Genomic DNA, 15,517 nt, shown 5'->3' with positions numbered 1-15,517 from the left:
GAAGCAAAGCCACAGGGAACCAGGCAGAGGGCCTTCTCGGTAGTGGCGCCCGCCCTGTGGAACGCCCTCCCAGCAGATGTCAAAGCGATAAATAACTACCTGACATTCAGAAGACATCTGAAGGCAGCCCTGTTCAGGGAAGTTTTTAATCTGTGATATTTTACTGTATTTTTTGTCTCTATGGAAGCCGCCCAGAGTGGCTGGGGAAACCCAGCCAGATGGGCGGGGTACAAATAATAAATTATTATTATTATTATTATTACTGGAAGGAAATTTTTTGTTTTGTTTTGACTACGGCAGACCAGCACGGCTACCTACCTGTAACTAACAGGGTTGTTGTGAGAAGGAAATGGGAAGGAGTGCACTTCATTGAGCTCCTTGGAGGAAGAAGCAGGATATGAATGCAATAAAAGAGAAGCAGCCCACTGGATCAGGCCCAATCTAGCATCCTGTTCTCAGAGTAGACAACCAGATGCCCACAAACAGGACCCGAGTGCAAGAGCATCACTTACGTTACTTCTGATATCACAGGCAATCCCTCAAGTCATGGTTCTCCCCCTCACAACAACCCTGCGAGGTAGGTGAGTGGGTAAAGGTCCTCCACTGACCCTTCATGGCTGAGTGAGGATTTGAACCCTGGACTGTGGCCTCCCACGTCTGACAGGCCACCCACACTTTTGAGACAGGGTCCTGCTTTCAGTGCCACAGTCCAGCCAGAAAAACTGAGAAGTAGGTGAAAATACAGCTCGAATGACACCCGAACATGGCAGCTGTCTACCAACTCCATCTGGTACGCAGGCTGGGACCCTACCAGCCTGTGGACTGTCTCGCCAGAGTGGTGCATGCTCTAGTTATCTCCTGCTTGGACTACTGCAATGTGCTCTACGTAGGGCTACCTTTGAAGGTGACCCGGAAACCACAATCCAAAATGCGGCAGCTAGACTGGTGACTGGGTGTAGCCGCCAAGACCATATAACACCGGTCTTGAAAGACCTACATTGGCTCCCAGTACGTTTCCAAGCACAATTCAAAGTGTTGGTGCTGACCTTTAAACCCCTAAACGGCCTCGGCCCAGTATACCTGAAGTACCATCTCCACCCCCATCATTCAGCCCGGACACTGAGGTTCAGCTCCCAGTGCCTTCTGGTGGTTCCCTGCCTGTGAGAAGTGAGGTTAGCAGGAACCAGGCAGAGGGTCTTCTCGGTGGTGGCGCCCGCCCTGTGGAACGCCCTCCCATCAGACGTCAAGGAAATAAACAACTATCTGACTATTAGAAGATATCTGAAGGCAGCCCTGCATAGGGAATTTTTTTAATGTTTTATCGTGTTTTTAATATTCTATTGGAAGCTGCCCAGAGTGGCTGGGGAAACCCAGCCAGATGAGTGGGGTATTAATATTTTAAAAAGAAAAACAGAAAAAGAGTACAGTGGTACCTCGGGTTAAGAACCTAATTCATTCTGGAGGTCTGTTCTTAACCTGAAACTGTTCTTAACCTGAGGTACCACTTTAGCTAATGGGGCCTCCCACTGCTGCCACTCTGCTGGCACACAATTTCTGTTCTCATCCTGAGGTAAAGTTCTTAACCTGAGGTACTATTTCTGGGTTAGCGGAGTCTGTAACCTGAGGTACCACTGTAACTTCCCCCATCCCCAGTGAGCAACCTGGATGCTTTAGCTGAGATTAGACTGGTTAACCCTTGGGGTCCCTTCCAACTTGATTCTAACCCTTTGCTACTCAAGTACAACAACCAGGAAGCGCCACCAGCCCCAGATTCCAGCTGCTCCTCCTCTCCTTGAGAATTAAGGCCTGCTGTGTACCCATTAGCAGTTTACATTTAGGATTCCCACCTCCAGGGAAGCTAAACTCAGAAGACTTGGCGCCTGCCTCTTAAATTAGACTGGCACCTTGATCCCAAACATTCACACTGGCTCAGCAAACCTCCAGGTCAGGTTTGGTCATCAACACTTGGAGATTGACTGTCCTCATTAGCAAAACCCCTTTCCATCTCCTGCTGGCTGAAGGCAAAGGGCCTTTTAAATGTCAAGAAATGCAAGAAATGCAGGAGAGAGGGAGAGCAATTACTGCTTCTTGGTTGCAGAGAAGGACTCTGCGTACAGAAAACGAGCACAGATATCCTGCAAAATGATGAGATCAATCCCGTTTCCCAAGGAACTCTGGGAACTGTTGTGCTCTGTCTCCTAACAATGCTTGGTGCTTTTTAAAAGCTACAGTTCCCAGGGTTCTTTTTAGGGAAACCGTGACTTGTTAAAAGTGGTGTGTGATACAGTGTAAACCAGGGAATGTAGAACTTGCTTTTTAGCAGAACTCTTTGCCATGCAACAAACCAGATCCTGGTGGCAAAAGAGAGCACTTTGAGTGAAAGAACACTGGTTTAACTATTAACCCCTTTTCCCAGGGAGCTCTGGGAATTGTAGTTCTTTGGATCCCTCAGATTGGGAGACTGAGGGAAGGGGATGAGGTGAGGCTCCCAGGTGAGAGCTGGGCAAGTTCACTCTTATGTATGTGGAATAAAGATGCGAAGAGCTTGATATTATTATACTCTTTTCTCTCTCTCTTTTGCTCTTTCTTTTTTTCCTTTCCTTTTTTTCTTTTTCTTTTTCTTTTTCTTTCTTTCTTTCTCTTTCTTTTTTTCTTTTCCAGTTCTTATCTTTCTTTTTTTAGATTAGTTTGGCTGTTATTGCATATCAAGTGAAACTTTCAATTCAAAAATGATTTTAAAAATAGATAAATAAAAAGGAATCGCAGTTCTCTGAGGGGAACAGGGGATCTCTTAGCAACTCATGGCATCCTTAACAAACTACATTTCCCATGATTCTCTGAGGGAAGCCATGGCTCTTTAAAGCGATGCGATGCTGCTTTATCAACCCAGATAGGGTCTCTTGGTTTACAGTCTGAGAGATGGGATTTGGAAGAAGAAAATGAACCATTTTTATAGTTCCGTTTCTGCCATATCGATGGGAGAAGAGTATGGTTACTGACTTCTGTGAGCATGTCCCCTCCTTCCATGGGCAGAAGTTCATTCATTCATAAAATGGTAGAGTTGGAAGGGACCCTGGGGGTCATCTAGTCCAACCCCCTGCAATGCTGGAATCTCCACTAAAACACCCATGTTGTTGTTGTTTAGTTGTGTCCGACTCTTCATGACCCCCTGGACCAGAGCACACCAGGCACTCCTGTCTTTCATTGCCTCCCGCAGTTTGGACAAACTTATGCTGGTAGCTTCCAGAACACTGTCCAACCATCTTGTCCTCTGTCGTCCCCTTCTCCTTGTGCCCTCCATCTTTCCCAACATCAGGGTCTTTTCCAGGGAGTCTTCTCTTCTCATGAGGTGGCCAAAGTACTAGAGCCTCAGCTTCACGATCTGTCCTTCCAGTGAGCACTCAGGGCTGATTTCCTTCAGAATGGAGAGGTTTGATCTTCTTGCAGTCCATGGGACTCTCAAGAGTCTCCTCCAGCAGCAGAATTCAAAAGCATAAATTCTTCGGTGATCAGCCTTCTTTATGGTCCAGCTCTCACTTCCATACATCAATACTGGGAAAACCAGAGCTTTAACTATACAGACCTTTGTCGACAAGGTGATGTCTCTGCTTTTAAAGATGCTGTCTAGGTTTGTCATTGCTTTTCTCCCAAGTAGCAGGCGTCTTTTAATTTCATGACTGCTGTCACCATCTGCAGTGATCATGGAACCCAAGAAAGTAAAATCTCTCACTGCCTCCATTTCTTCCCCTTCTATTTGCCAGGAGGTGATGGGCCCAGTGGCCGTGATCTTAGCTTTTTTGATGTTGAGCTTCAGACCATATTTTGCGCTCTCATCTTTCACCCTCATTAAAAGGTTCTTTAATTCCTCCTCACTTTCTGCCATCAAGGTTGTGTCATCTGCATATCAGAGGTTGTTGATATTTCTTCTGGCAATCTTAATTCCGGCTTGGGGTTAAAAACCTGCTAGGGAGAAGAAAGGTCCATCCCAAATGGTGGAGGTGGAATGGACCCCTTGATAGATGATATCTCCTATGTCTGGCATTGAAAATCCAGCTATGAGGTTCCACCTATTAGCATGCAAGAAATTTTAGGACTACAGGGTCAGATCAAAGGCATGTGACTCACAGTGTTCAAGCAGATGTCTTGTGCTGCGGTTATTTGACTTTTTAAATCGGAAGTTAGGCAGGCGTGCTGTAGAGATTGCCACAGCAAAAGGCATTCCTCTTGTTCTGTTGCCTTAGGAGGATTTTTAAAAAAGCACACAAGCAGGGTAAATGGAAAAAAAATGCTTCTCTCCATATGTTCGCTGTCATTTGATTCCCTAAAATCACTCCAGGGTTCTTTTTGCACCTTTCCTTCCCCACAGCTGCTCGATTTTCTTCCCGTTAGCTGTTCCTTCCAACTTTTTGGCCTTCCAACACCTTGAGAGTCAGCCTTGGGGCTGAGAATTGCAGCGATGCTTGTAAGCACCTCCAAGGGCATGGTTTGTTGTTTTCCTGGAGTAGCAATCATAGAATCACAGAAATGTAGAGTTGCAAAGGGTCGCGAGGGTCATCTAGTCCAACCCCAGGAATCTTTTGCTCAATGTGGGATTCGAACCCTTGACTCTTGAGATTAAGTCTTGCGTTCTACTGACTGAGCCACTCAGAACATGTATGTACACTCTGAACATACAATGCCCATTTGCAGCTGAAATATCCTGGTTGAATAATGATGATGATGATAATTTATAATCACACATTTCCACCAGACCAAGACTCAAAGGAACTTACAACACAGATAAAATACAGAAAGCTAAAAACGTATAAAAGAGAATTGGTTCGCAAGTAATTAAAAATACTTTTAAAATCTATTAAAATACACATGATAAAAACAGCACAGCACTCTTTGTGCCAGTTGGTGACACATTACTCAGTGAAGCCTTCTGGGTCTAGGAGATTAGTTTTGAGTCTTCATTTGGAAGGGAAGACCTGATGAGCCAGTGTGGTGTAGTGGTTAAGAGCGGTAGTCTCGTAATCTGGGGAACCGGGTTCGCGTCTCCGCTCCTCCACATGCAGCTGCTGGGTGACCTTGGGCTGGTCACACTTCTCTGAAGTCTCTCAGCCTCACTCACCTCACAGAGTGTTTGTTGTGGGGGAGGAAGGGAAAGGAGAATGTTAGCTGCTTTGAGACTCCTTAGGGTAGTGATAAAGCGGGATATCAAATCCAAACTCTTCTTCTTCTTTTAAAAGAACAGATTCTCCAACACTTGCAGGGAGCAGTATGGTACAGTGGTTAACAACAAGAAAGCATGATGACTTTATTGAATTGTATTGGATGCCTTGATGATTATTTTGTTGTTGTTGCTGTTTCCTTTATTTATGTGCCACTGTATTTGATATTATCATCATTCCTACATTTGTTGTTTTTAATGCTACTGTGATTTTCATGAGCTGCTTTGAGCTCAAGCAGGATTCAAACATTAAAATCAAATCCAAATAAAATATTTTATTGTATTTTAAATATTTTGTTGGAAGCCGCCCAGAGTGGCTGCATAAACCCAGCCAGATGGGTGGGTTGTAAATAATAAAGTATTATTATTAATTATTATCATTATTAAGAAAGAAAGAAAGCCCAATTTCACTGTTGGGCAGAGCGTGTTGCCCCTGCTCAAGAATGTACAATTGGAGCAATTCCATTGTGCTTATCCCTGCCTCCCCTTCCTCAGTCATCTCCATTTTGTCAAATTTTGGATTGTAGGTTCCTTGGGGCAGAGACCTGACTTCCCTCCTATTCTCAGCAAAATGCTACGCACGCTGATGCTGTAATGACAACAAGGACCAGCTTTTAAAAAGCAGCTCTACTGCATGGATGTGTGTACTAATGCGCTTTTAAGAAGGGAACCCCCCCAAGCAAAATCAGGACAAAATAGGAGCAGTGAAATGGATTAGAAGCTATTTGAGATCGGCTTCCAACTGTATTATTCAGTTTATCAATATACCTGTACAGTCATACCTCAGGTTAAATATGCTTCAGGTTGAGAGCTTTCGGGTTGTGCTCTGCTGCAACCCGGAAGTAATGAAACACATTACTTCCGGGTTTCGCCACTCGCACATGCGCAGACGGTCAAAATGGCGTCACGTGCATGTGCGGAAGCAGCAAATTGTGACCCGCGCACGCACGCAGGCGCGAGTTACATTCGCTTCAGGATGCGAACGGGGATCTGGAACGGATCCCATTCGTATCCAGAGGTACCACTGTAATGGGGACCACCAGAGAAATTTGGATTGAATGGGAGATTCACAAGTGTCCTTGCAAATATAAGACCTTGAAAAAGTTTATGGACTCACATCATAGGAGCTTTAAAAGCCAAAAACTTTTTTTTTTGCAATCTGTCAAGAGTGGTCTCCTTTCATTCTCATCCTGTTTGGCTTGTGTATTTCAAACGTATCTCTGTTTTAAGGGTTGGCGGTGGCATACCAAAAAAAAAAGTGCCAGCAATTGCAACATGAACAGGACTTCATTGTTGTTATCTGTAGAGCTGAACCCTCGCCTAGAAGAAACTGTTTCCAGCCAAGGAAAGCTCAGAGGTTTCCTCGATTGAAAACAACGCTCAGGCTGACCCCCTGACCCCCCCCCCCGAAGCACAGAGAAACATGGAGAGCACAAGGAATGGATGCAAAACAATGAGGGCTAGCTGCTTGTCAAGGATGAGTGTGGGACTGTGTGTGCTGCACCGAGTTTCACATTTCTTTCAGAGCTACAATGTCACGCTCCCAGCTTTCTTGTCATTTGCAAAATTTGCTGGTAGCTTTCCCTTAAACCCAAAGCAACTGACAACCAAACAGCTCCCTAAATGTGATTGTCAAGAATTCACTGGGGTACATCTCTCTCTCTCCCCTCCCCACAATTAAAAGTGGAGGCATATATTCATAAAACTGCTCTGGGGTTGCTTATAATTCACATGTGAGCTCTGAAGTCCAGCGGACTTTGGGTAGCCACGGAGGTGTACGAGGTACAAGAATAAAATAGTATTTACAGCAGTGCACAGGTGCCTTAACTTGAAATAAACAAATGAAACATTGGCTAGTGAGCTGATCGCGGCGGCTGCAGAATTTTGAGGGATACACAACTAGAAGCAAGCAAGAACCAGCTCTCCCTCTACCCCATTAGTCATGATGCGCACGCCCCACGTATTTCGGTAAAACGGGGAAAGGGAACCTATACCTCTCCCTCCCCAATGATGTGGGACTCCAACTCCCATTAGCCACAACCAGTTTTACCAATGGGGTCCAATCACAAAAGACACAAAGCACTGCTTTGAAAAACACACACACACAAAATATTCTAGCTTACGCTGAAAGAATCAGGAAACACGAATTACCAACGAAAGAAGAGTGGCCATTGAAATTAATGGACTATGCAGAATTAGACAAATTGACAGGAAGGATTCAAAACCTGCAGAACCAAAGATTCTTAGAGGACTGGAGTAAATATTTGAACTATCTGAAAAGCAGATTACACTAGTAGGATTGCAAGAAGTTTTGTAAGGAGGATCATGCGAAATTTTGCAAGGAAGATTAAGAAGAGAATATTAGTTAGGGATAATTAAAAGTAATAAAGAAATCAAGAAATGCAGATAAAGAATGGAAAATCTTCAGAGGTAGTTGACGGAAGTCCAAAAAGATTGTATAAGATAAAAATGTATGTTAAATGACTGTTGGAAATGATATGTTAAAAAATTAATAAAAAATGTGTATGTGTGTGTGTGTATGAAAGTATCAGGAAGCACACTACCCCTAAGCAAACCACATTTTTAAAATGATTTATGTCTTTATTTTAACTGTAACGGCAGCAATTTAATTATCCTTGAACATCACACATAGAAACCTCCCCAACACATATCTGAAAATGACACTATTCAGTTGAAATCTGCTCTTAGAATGGGCAATCTTCAACCTTTTGTGATCCAGACCTGCCTTTACCCCTAAACATGCATCTAGGGACCCGTTTCTCGATTTTTCATCATATATCTGCAACATGATAGTGCCAGTGTTGCAGCTCACTTGGGATGTGCAGATCCAGAATCAGTGGCATAGCGTGGGTTGTCAGCACCCGGGGCAAGGCAAGTAATTTGCGCCCCCTAACCCGGGGCAAGGCAAGTAATTTGCGCCCCCCCCCCCGCTGCACTGTCCCTCCCCCAGATAGTCCCTCGCTCTCTCTCCGCACCACACCGCACGCCTGGCACCCTCCCCTCCACAGTGGGTGGCGACCCGGCGGCTCGGATTTGCACAGCCAGCACTGCAGTGAGAGAGAGTGAGTGAGCCAGGTAGGGGCAGAGAGCTGCGAGTGCAAGCACCCCCCCCCCAGATGTTGCGCCCGGTGCAGCCGACCCCCCGTGCACCCCCCACGCTACACCACTGTCCAGAATTGGCCTCCACAGTCATTTACGGACTCACTTTTAAAACCGTGTTTATTGAAGACAATCTTCCTCAGCTACCAGGGATTGCCAAAGAAGTAGCAGCAGCTAGACAGACAAACACAGAGATACAATGACAGGATAGTTTCCAGTTGGCTTGGATGTGCAATTCTGCCTTCAGAGGGTGGGAGGGAGTGGAATGGTCAAGGTGCAGCCAATATGGGTTTTCAAATTCCGATTGGCACAGGAAGCTGTTTTTACCATTGGCCCATGTAGGCTGGACACTGCCTGGCAACTGCAGAGAGGGATCTTTCCTCATTCTACCTGGAGACACCCAGGGATGGAACCTGAAATCGTCTTCTGGCAACCCTCTACCATCAAACTAAGTCCCTTGCCCACAGCTCCCCACGTGAGAACCTATAAGAAGTGCGAATTGGTAGCAACTGCAGGCTTAAAGACTCTTTAAGTCCAAAGCTTAAGTATCTCTGGATCCTCCCATTTAAAAAGCAAGAAAAACCCAACTCCTGCCTTCCTTAAATCCCTACTAAGGAGAGCAGCCAAATCCCATTGCAAGCAACACCTCCGGCCTACCAGTCAGAGGCTCCTGGAGTTGCTATTTGAATGATGTATAATTACAGAAGGAAGGGAGCCAGGTTTCTAAGGGGGGGGGGGTCCTATTCTCCTTCTCAGCCGGCCCAAGCAAACATTTGCATGTTCCTTTTACAACTCTGCCAGCTCTTTTTCCAACACAAGCCAATAAATTGTCCTTGTCACATCAACAAAAGGCCATGATTGAACGCAGTGTGTTTGTGTTGCATATTTGGGCGCGCTTGGAAGGGCTGAGCTATCAGGCCTTGCAGCAAAGTACAAAGTCACGGGCATTACCTCTGCATTGAAGGCCAGACCCAGGAACAAACAGCTGCATCCCAGCAGAAAATCGACAGGGAGCCTGAAACTTAGGAGGCGGTGACATCCCGGGTGTTAAGTTGTGGGCAAACAGCTCTTCTTTATTCGTGATGCACTGGAACTGGCTTCCTAGCAAGACGCAGGCTGCTGGACTTGCGGATCTCCTGGGCGGAGCGTTCAGCAGCTTCTGAGGCCACAGCCTCCTCAATGGCTTTCTGTAGCGTGAGGTCTGGCTTGGCGAGGAGATGCCGTTGCAGATGGATGTCCCAGACCCCGCAGACAATTCGATCCATCAGGGCAGTGCATTGCAGCCTGTCGCAGGGCGGTGGTGTAGTTGTTGATTGACTCCCCCTCTGCCTGGTTCCGGTGGTAGAATGCATGGCGGGCAGCAATCTTGGACGGCTTTGGTGCGTAGTGGTTGCGGAGCTTCTCTTGGATCGTGTCCCACGGTGTTGCCTGGACTGCTTCAGGCGCAACCAATGCTCGGGCCGTCTCAAACACCTCAGGCCCACAGAGGCTGAGGAATAGGCCCCGCTTACGCTCCTGTGATACTTGCGTCAGCTCGTTGGCTTGGAGGTAGCAGTCGAACCGAGCGAGGTAGGAGTCCCATGATTCAGAGGCTGGCGCAAACGGTGGTAGAGGCACAAGTGAAGCCATGATTCCGATGCCGGCATGAGGGGCGATGGATGGAACACAGTGCTCTTGCCAGAACAGTCAGCTCTGAATTGGTTCTGTTCAGTGATTTCGCTCAGTGATTCAGCTCAGTGATTCAGCTCTGCTCAGAGGGTGGCTGCATCTGGCTGTGCTCTGATGTCCATCGATCCCATCCTCGTCTCCAGTGTTAAGTTGTGGGCAAACATAGCAGAATGCACAGCGATTCTTCAAACAGCTCTTCTTTATTCAGATGTCAGAACAGAACTAAGCTGAGGGGCTCAGTCAGCCTGCTTATATAGAGCTCCAGAACAATTGTAACTGTTACCATTTTCTAAAACTATCCAATCACTAAACGTCACTTTTCGATCCTTCATTTGCATACAAAACTATCCAATCACTGAACGTCACTTTTCAATCCTTCATTTGCATAACTATCTACAGTATCCCCCCGCTGGCCCAGGGTGAGGACTTCAGTACATAACACCGGGGATTGCGCCTAAGGCCAGAATCACATGTAGTCGAAACACATTGGGTGTAACGGTGGGTGGGATTGCCAAAGTCTTCCCCCCGCCCCAGACAACAGCTCCTTTTTATTTTTAAAGTTTGCCCAGCGCGTAAAACTGAATGCACATGAGTTAAATGCATGCAACTTGCGGGTTTAATGTATACAGTGGAACCTTGGTTCTCGAATGGCTTAGTTGACGAACTAATCGGCTCCTGGACACCAAAAACCCAGAAGTAAGTGTTCTGGTTTGCAAATGTTTTTCGGAAGCTGTGCAGGAAGCTCCTGCAGCCAATCGGAAGCCGCGCCTTGGTTTTAGGATGTTTCGGGAGTTGAACGGACTTCCGGAATGGATTAAGTTTGAGAACCAAGGTACCACTGTATACATGTGCATCTGCAACAGTGAAACTGGATGACTTTGTCTGCTCCAGGTGCAACATAAGCATGTCTCTCCCATATCAGTCTCTACCATAGCTGTCAACCTTCCCTTTTTTTGTGGGAAATTCCCTTATTCCAGTGCCGTTTCCCCGCTGCTATCCCAGATTGTTAGATATCCTGTAGACAGGTGAGGCTGCTGATCCCTTATTTTCAAATCTGAAAGTTGACAGCTATGGTCTCTACAGTCGCAGCAAGTGCTGTAAATCTCCAATAGTTTGACTTCACCCCCAAAGGCACACTCCTGCACTCAGACAGATGCCAACCACCTAGGAAGCTATCTTATAGCAAGCCAGTCCATTGGTCCATCGAGTCCAGTAATGTCTACACTGATTGACAGCAACCTTCAAGCATTTCAGGCAATGCTCTCTTCCAGTTCTACCCAGTGGCGTAGCGTGGGTTGTCAGCACCCAGGGCAAGGCAAGTAATTTGCGCCCCCTAACCCGGGGCAAGGCAAGTAATTTGCCCCCCCCCTGCTGCACTGTCCCTCCCCCAGATAGTCCCTCGCTCTCTCTCCGCACCGCACCACACGCCTGGCACCCTCCCCTCCACAGTGGGCGGCGACCCGGCGGCTCGGATCGGAATCGCACAGCCAGCACTGCAGTGAGAGAGAGTGAGCCAGGTAGGGGCAGAGAGCTGCGAGTGCGAGTGCGCCCCCCCCCCAGATGTTGCGCCCGGTGCGGCCGGCCCCCCCCTGCACCCCCCACGCTACGCCACTGGTTCTACCTGGAGATGCCAGCAGGATTGAAGCTGCATGCAAAGCAGTTGCTTATCCACTAAACCGTGGCCCTTCCTTATATCAATTGCATTTATATCACACCTCTCCCCCGAGGAGCTCAATGGGACGCACACGTTGCTCCCCCTCCCCATTTTATTTTCACAACAACCCAGTGAGGTGTGTTAGGCAGAAAGTTCATGATAGGCCCATGGTCACCCCAAATATCCAAGTGGATATTTGAACCTCGGTCTTCTGTGTCTTACTCCAACACTCAACAGTAGAGATGTGTGAGGGTATCCTGGGAAGCCCAACCCACTCTGAATACAAACCCCACCCAGTGCCGGATTTACATATAAGCTATAAACAAACTGTAGCTTAGGGCCCCGCTCTCTTGGGGACCCCCAAAAAATTTAAAGGAAAAAACAACTGGATGTGCATTTCCAAAATATAAGATAAAAAACAAATAAAATAAAAGCTACATGCAGCAACAGGGTTTTGTGTTGTGTGGGCTCCTATGATGTATGTAATTGGCCCCACTTGCTTGCCTGCTCCCTAAAATATCACTGGTTTGCTCCTTTCTATATATAGGGTGCCTAGATTCTGAATGGCAACATGTGCAAATGGCTTGAGATACCTATTAGGTCCATAAATGACCATGTAGTGTATATTCAACACAAAAAACAGCGACAATTTGTTGTTGACAAAGGACAGCTGAACATATAAAGGGCCCCATTACCTTCAGTAGCTGAGGGCCTCATCAAACCTAAATCTGGCCCTGACCCCATCAGAACTGGAACAGAACCTAAATCCTATTGAAATGTTTCTGAGCATTTGGGATCATAGAATTATCGTGGAGTTGGAAGGGACCGCGAGGGTCATCTAGTCCAACCCGCAGCAATGCAGGAATCTTTTGCCCAGTGTGGGGTTCAAACCCACGACCTTGAGGTCTCATGCTCTCCCAACTGCCCTAAACACAGCTATTGGCCCAGACACTAAGGAGTCTCGAGTGTTTTCATACGCACCTAAAGAAAACCCCGTCAGATCATGCCACAGGCTCCAGTGGCGTAGCGTGGGTTGTCAGCATCCGGGGCAAGGCAAGTAATTTGCGCCCCCCCCCTGCACTGTCCCTCCCCCAGATAGTCCCTCGCTCTCTCTCTGCACCGCACCGCACGCCTGGCACCCTCCCCTCCACAGTGGCGGCTCTCTTCCAGTTCTACCCAGTGGCATAGAGTGGGTTGTCAGCACCCAGGGCAAGGCTCCGCACCGCACCGCACCGCACGCCTGGCACCCTCCCCTCCACAGTGGGCGGCGACCCGGCAGCTCGGATCGGATTCGCACAGCCAGCACTGCAGTGAGAGAGAGTGAGTGAGCCAGGTAGGGGCAGAGAGCTGCGAGTGCGAGCGCCCCCCCAGATGTTGCGCCCGGTGCGGCCGGCCCCCCCTGCACCCCCACGCTACGCCACTGACAGGCTCAAATTCTCCAGCATCTTGTGTAGCTAACCACATGCCTACAGAGTCCCACAAGCAATAGTGTTCTCCCCCCCTGGGGATTTCCACAAATGGCGCTCAGGGTCATCGTGCTTCCGACACGGGACTGGGAGCATAGCCATTGTGGCCAGCATCCATGGACAGCCTTATCCGCAAAGATAAAGGACTGACCACACTCAGCTACTGCACCAGCCTGTCTAAATGGATTAGGAACGTAAGAAGAGCCTTCTGGATTCGAACACAAGCCCTCCTGGGGTTTACAGCAACTAGTATTTGGAAGTATCACTTAGAGGCAGAGCATAGCAGTCATGAAAACCTCTCCTCCGTGAATGTGCCTAATCCTCTTTTAAAGGTAAAGGTAAAGGTACCCCTGCCCGTACAGGCCAGTCTTGCCAGACTCTAGGGTTGTGCGCTCATCTCACTCTAGAGGCCGGGAGCCAGCGCTGTCTGGAGACACTTCCGGGTCACGTGGCCAGCGTGACAAGCTGCATCTGGCGAGCCAGCGCAGCACACGGAAACGCCGTTTACCTTCCCGCTATAAAGTGGTACCTATTTATCTACTTGCACCCGGGGGTGCTTTCAAACTGCTAGGTTGGCAGGCACTGGGACCGAATGACGGGAGCGCACCCCGCCGCGGGGATTCAAACCGCCGACCATGCGATCGGCAAGTCCTACGCGCTGAGGCTTTTACCCACAGCACCACCCACGTCCCTACAGCGCCACCCGCGTCCCTTTTAAAGGCACCCAAATTGGTGACTATCCCTGTCTCAAGTGGGAGGTAGTTCCACAGCTGAACTACACCGCTGTGCAGAGAAGTGCTTTCTTTTTATATTATTATTAAATTTTTCAAAGAATAGAAATTAAACAAAGAACAATACATAACAGCATAAGAACATTTTCCAAAATAAAAACTAATAAAAATAAAAAGAAAGAAAAGGAAAAATATAAAGACAAAAGAAAAGAAAAAATACTTTTCATAACCCGGAATATTACCAAATTTTGCTTCAAATACTACAATATATAAATCTTTGTTAAAATATTACAAAAGACTTCTACCGCATTCACCGCACATCTCTTAATTGTCTTACTCGCATTTATATCTGTTCTTGAATCATTTCCCTTCCTTAGATTCTTAATAAATCAAATCTTTATGTTCTCTGTATTCTCCACAAGGTTAGTCTAGACACAGCCAAACTTTCGTATTTCAGCTCTGCTTAATCATTTAAACATTTCCATTATTTCTGAATTAAAATTTTTGACTTATGCCTTATTAAATCTGTCAATTTTGCTAACTCCAGGTACAGTGGTACCTTGGCTTACATACGCTTCAGGTTACAGACTCCGCTAACCCAGAAATAGTGCTTCAGGTTAAGAACTTTGCTTCAGGATGAGAACAGAAATCAGGCTCTGGCAGTGGCGTGGCAGCAGCAGGAGGCCCCATTAACTAAAGTGGTGCTTCAAGTTAAGAACAGCTTCAGGTTAAGAACAGACCTCCAGAACGAATTAAGTACTTAACCCGAGGTACCACTGCACTCACAAAGTTTACTTAACCATTCCCCCTTCGTGAAGAAGTGCTTTCTTTTGCCTATCCAGCTTCATTGTATGGCCTCTGGTCCTTAGAGACAAATACTTTCTTCTGTCCCCTTCCTTCATGCCATGCATGACTCAGAAACTTCTATCATCATGCCACTTCCGAATCACCTTTTCTCCAAACGCAAATGTCCCATTCGGCATCAAGGCTCTCCACCAGATCCCCTCCGTTCTCGGAAACCCTAAATCTGGGGATATGTCTCCGAGTTCCTTGGGTGTCCATCTGTCAATGGATGCTTTAGCTGAGATTCCTACATTGCAGAGGGGGTCCCTTCCAACTTTGCAGTTCTGTGATATCATCTGAGAGATGGACCTCCTTCATTGATCACTGGCCACAGTGATCCATGCGACGGTCGCCTCCAGGCTTGATTATTGTAACTCGCTCTACGTGGGGCTGCCCTTGAAGCTGACCCAGGAACTCCAGCGGGTCAGAATGCCGTGGCCAGGTTCCTTAAGGGGTCCTTGCCACATTCATCCAGTGCTTTACCAACTGCACTGGCTCCCGGTGGAGTACAGGGTCAGGTTTAAGGTGCTGGTTTTGACCTTTAAAGCCCTAAGCGGCCTAGGACCCACGTACCTACGGGACCGCCTCTCCTGGTATGCCCCGCGGAGGACCTTAAGGTCCACAAATGGCAACATTTTGTAGGTCCCAAGTCGCAAGGTGGTTAGACTGGTCTCAACTAGGGCCAGAGCCTTTTCAGTACTGGCCCCGACTTGGTGGAATGCTCTGTCACAAGAGACTAGGGCCCTGTGGGACTTGACATCTTTCCACAGGGCCTGCAAGACAGAGCTGTTCCGCCTGGCCTTTGGTTTGGACTCAGTCTGAC

At 47.4% G+C, this 15,517-nt stretch overlaps 2 protein-coding genes across 3 annotated transcripts in view; both read right to left on the bottom strand.

The window, feature by feature from the left end:
• BLK (BLK proto-oncogene, Src family tyrosine kinase) overlaps positions 1-15,517 on the bottom strand; it is an 819,573-nt gene that overhangs the window by 674,512 nt on the left and 129,544 nt on the right. Inside the window, exon 14 of one of the 2 annotated variants that reach the window (XM_083432680.1) lies at positions 3,046-3,097. The exons of the other annotated variant lie outside the window; for it this stretch is intronic. The gene's annotated coding sequence lies outside the window, so the exon portion shown is untranslated. Of the gene's footprint in view, positions 1-3,045; positions 3,098-15,517 lie in introns of those variants that run through there. 2 annotated transcript variants of the gene reach the window in all.
• GATA4 (GATA binding protein 4) overlaps positions 1-15,517 on the bottom strand; it is a 67,859-nt gene that overhangs the window by 41,802 nt on the left and 10,540 nt on the right. The gene's annotated exons all lie outside the window — the stretch shown is intronic.

The sequence above is a fragment of the Podarcis tiliguerta genome (genome assembly GCF_965153285.1).
Source record: "Podarcis tiliguerta genome assembly, chromosome: 3".
In the NCBI taxonomy this organism is placed as follows: domain Eukaryota; kingdom Metazoa; phylum Chordata; class Lepidosauria; order Squamata; family Lacertidae; genus Podarcis; species Podarcis tiliguerta.
This window is presented reverse-complemented; position numbering and strand designations above follow the sequence as displayed.